This window comes from Suricata suricatta, chromosome 10 (assembly GCF_006229205.1).
Source record: "Suricata suricatta isolate VVHF042 chromosome 10, meerkat_22Aug2017_6uvM2_HiC, whole genome shotgun sequence".
Taxonomy (NCBI): domain Eukaryota; kingdom Metazoa; phylum Chordata; class Mammalia; order Carnivora; family Herpestidae; genus Suricata; species Suricata suricatta.
In genome coordinates, this window is record NC_043709.1 from 91,960,336 (window position 1) to 91,964,578 (window position 4,243).

Below are 4,243 nucleotides of genomic sequence, written 5' to 3' on the forward strand. Positions count from 1 at the left end.
GTTACCTCATGCCCTTCCTAAGTCTACTCAGACTTCTGTCAACCTTAGATAAGTTGTGCTTGTTCTTGAACTTGATATAAAGGAAATCCAGCAGTATGTACTGTGCCTGGTGGCTTTTGCTCAACATCTGATCTATGAGATTCTTTTGTATTGTTGCTTGTAACTAGTTTGTGTAAAAAGCTTCTTGTTTCCAAATGGCTTTCTATATTACAAATAAATCTTGGGAAGAAACGTGAGACTGAAGGAGTCTTATACAATTTCATGCCCATGTCCTTTGATTTACAAGTGAAGCATCTGAACCAAAGATATTAAGTAATTTGCATAGATAACTAATGGCCAAGTAACATGTTTCCTTCACAGAGACAGATCTATTGCAAACATTATTCTCAGTAAGAATCATGCACATAGTGTCTAAATTATGCATAGAAAGTGTGAATTATTTAAAATGACAAATTGTTATGATACAAATTAATCCTATTCACTATGGGGCTGGCTTTTGGGTTGTATATACATTCTGACAATGGCATTTTTAGAAGAGTTTGTTGTGATTACCCGGACGAGGAACTCACTGTCCTCATGCCCGAGCCTCAAGTACAACAAAACGGGAAGAGCTTCTACCAGTATAAATTTTAAATACACACATTCTCTCTCTCTCTCTTTCATGCAGATGTGCACATGCACACTCACACACACACACACATTCACAAGCATACATACACCACCTACAACAGACCATGTGAAAACACCATGCATATTCTAGAATATAACCACGCATCTCTATGTCCTCAAGTGGGTAATTGTCTTTCCACAACCGTATTGCCCCTGAAACTCAAAATGTTTTCTTGAAAGTGATTGAATGTAGCAAAGCTGAATAATAAAGACATGGGAGTAGATGGAAGGGTGGTAAAGCATTGCCCTTCAGTGGGCAGTGGACTTTAAACTTTGATACTGAGGAAAAGGAGGTAAGGCCTGCACTGCCCATGGATTTGTTTGTAGCTAGGAGGCTATGTCTAAAATGGAATGCGGAAAGTGACAGAAGTATAAAGAAATGCCATTTCTTCTTCAGGAATATGGCAGTCCGGCTAATCAGCCTGACCCTCTGGCTAAAAACAAATTAAAATACTGGATAAAAAGCATTGAATTGCTATAAGAAAATAAGGAATCAGGAGGCTGAAATCCAAGACAGGGAAAAGCATTAGGGATTCTATTTACCCAAAGGAATTTACTGATCTTCAAAATTGAGCTACAGTTTTGATGGCCTGGCAGTAGGGGGCAGAAAACAAAACTTGGAGTGCAGCCTAAAAGGGGGATCTAAGGAAAATTGTGCTGGAATCTCTGAATTACAAATATAATACCTGTATCACATCCTCAGGAGAGTTGCGTTGAGGCTGAGCAGAAGGGGGCTGGAGGTGGGGCAGTGACAGAAAACATGTCTTTGAGTAGTAACCACAGCCAGCCCAACCCATATTTGCATAAATGGGTGGTCAAGAACCCTCTGGCAGGGAATTTAGTTTGAGGTGTTTCTGGGTTCCTGGTATTCCTCGGCACCTGGCAAAAACAAATGTTAAACTAATTTGAAGGAAGACACCATCATCCTAGACTACTGGGACCTCCCTCCCCCATCCATATTCAAGGGCAGTGAGCAGTACCATCAGAGATAACTAGCATACAACATACATACATACAACCACATGAACCAGAAGAAACACCATAGTGCAGAGAAAGACCAGCAAACTCTCCAGACTTTGGACTCATCAGACATTTATTATAGACAACTGTCATTGTGGTCAAAAAAGTCAAAGGCAAACCTAAAAATATCTCCAGGAACCAGAAAAGTATAGAAAGTGATTCATAAAATTAGGGATTTCCTGATTACTGCCCAGGGCTGGCAGGGAACAGGTGGGTACCCTCTAGCTGGGCACCCCCAGCCAGACAAGGCCATGGATGCTGGCTTGTGGCCGGCTGCAGCCTGCCAGGACCTGCCTCATAGCGCAGGCGCCCATGCCCATGACCTGTCGCCACAAGGAAGGGCCGGAAGGAAGGGAGCCGGGAGCCATGGAGAAGGACCGCCAGCCTACAGCAGGAGCAGAGCCGGCTCCGGGAGAATCCAGCATTACCCATGGCTCAGCAGCCTGCTCCGCGATGGAGCCCCTGTCATCACCCAGTTCTCAGTGGGTTTTCATGCACATCTTTCTCCTCCTCTGGCTTCTTCTCAGGTATCAGGCTCTGCTCCTGGTTCAGTGCCTGGTTCTTGCAAATTAAACCAGAATAAGATAGATTAACAGGAGCAAATGAAGGAAAACGGAGATATGGAGTCACAGTAGGTAGGTGACAGTTTACAGAAACTCACCTCTACAGATTGATGAACCACAACACTTTTTAGCCTAAAAGTTATTCAAAAATGGCAGACTGTTTTTGGGATGTGAAGAAGAGCTGGAACCATGGTAGAAGAATTAAAAGAGATAGAAGATAATGACCATGAGCTGATCTGATCTATGTTGGAGAGATATCAAGTTCAAAACCAGAAATTGCTAATGTTTTGAACAGGGTAAACCTCAGGTCATATTTCAGGGGAATAAAGAATGACACACTCAGGTATTACTCCCACATTCAAGTCTACAAATCAGTACTACACAAACCAACATCAAATCCAGTGGCTGACTCATCAGTAAATTTTCATCCTGAATCTTGATCTTTATATAGTTCTGTTATTGTTTAGACTGTTGAGACCTGTGTTTCTGAGCGTACACAGCCATCTCAGGGATATATTGGATATTATTTATCAATATCAACAAAATTTCTGGATTAACATGGTAGTCATCCAATATAATTGGATTAGGAAGTGTAATTGACAGACAGTGTCACCATTTAATGATAGCTCAACCAGGAACTAACTACCCAACTTGTTCATAAATGAAGTAATATGCTTAAATTAGATAGTTACAGTATTGAAAATTGTGCTATCAAAGCGTAATGGAAGTTACGAAAATTGCATAATGGCAAACTATTTAAGATTGTAACCTGGGCCAAGTGCTCTTAGTTCTTCGTGTCAAAAATTGTTGAGAGGCTACTTAGCATTTCATTCTGAAGACATACCTTCATAGTTTAATTAGTTTAAAAACTTACAAAGTAATTGTTAATGGTAACAGTTAATTTAAAAAATTTTTAAACTTTATCCATTTTTGGGAGATGGATAGAGACAGCATTAGTGGAGGAGGGGCAGAGAGAGAGAGGGACACACAGAATCTGAAGCAGGCTCCAGGCTCTGAGCTGTCAGCACAGAGCCCAGTGCGGAGCTTGAACCCACGAATCGTGAGATCATGGCTTGAGCTGAAGTGGGATGCCCAACCGACTGAGCCACGCCGGCACCCCAGTAACAGTTAATTTTTATGGATCTATTAATATTTGTAAGGCTTTGTGCTGGATGCTACACATAAATTAATCTCATTTAATGTCTATCAGTAGGCACTATTATTATTCTTGTTTTATAGTTGAGGAAGCCGAGGCTCATAGAGGTTCAATAATTCACTGAAAGTCACACAAATGGCAAATGGCGATCTGGGATTTCAGTACACACTACCTCACAGTTTACGTGTGTATGCATACATAAATATATATATGTTATGTATAAATGTATGCTTTTTAAAAAAATAGAAACATTGCCGTAAGGCAACAGTTTTCAAAATGTAGTCTTCCGTCTCTGGGGGTTTTCCCAAGACTCTCTTTTAATCTCTTTGGGAGACTGTCCTAATGATACAAAGATACTATTTGCCTTTCTCACCATGTTGATATTTGTACTGAGTATGCAAAAGCAATGGTGGGTAAAGTGCTGGTGCCTTCGTATGTGTTAAGACAGTGGTATCAGCTTTACTAGTAGTTTTTGTATTCGTCACCACTGTGCATTCACAATAAAAAATATACCAGTAATACTCCATTTCCTTGATGAGGTATTAAAGTGTTATTGATTTTAACCATCTACCCTTGAATATGTGTGCTTTAAAAATATTTTCTGTGATGAAATGGGTCATATGTATAAAGCTGTCTGAGAGATCATGTTTGCACTTGTGTGATTGGATTGTGAGCTCAGCTACTCACTCTTTTAAAACAGAGACCATTTTTACTTAGGAAAAAGAGCACCAACTAGAACTTCTGAGAGCAAGAAATAAAATAACTGGAAGTAAGAACTCATATGATTAATTTAGCAGCAGATTTATATACAGCTGAAGAGAGAGTTAGAGGACTA

The 4,243-nt window shown here is 40.3% G+C and overlaps 1 pseudogene; it reads left to right on the forward strand.

Moving 5' to 3' along the window:
* The first annotated feature begins 2,362 nt into the window (after positions 1-2,362).
* LOC115305290 lies at positions 2,363-2,809 on the forward strand (annotated as a pseudogene).
* Positions 2,810-4,243: the final 1,434 nt, after the last annotated feature.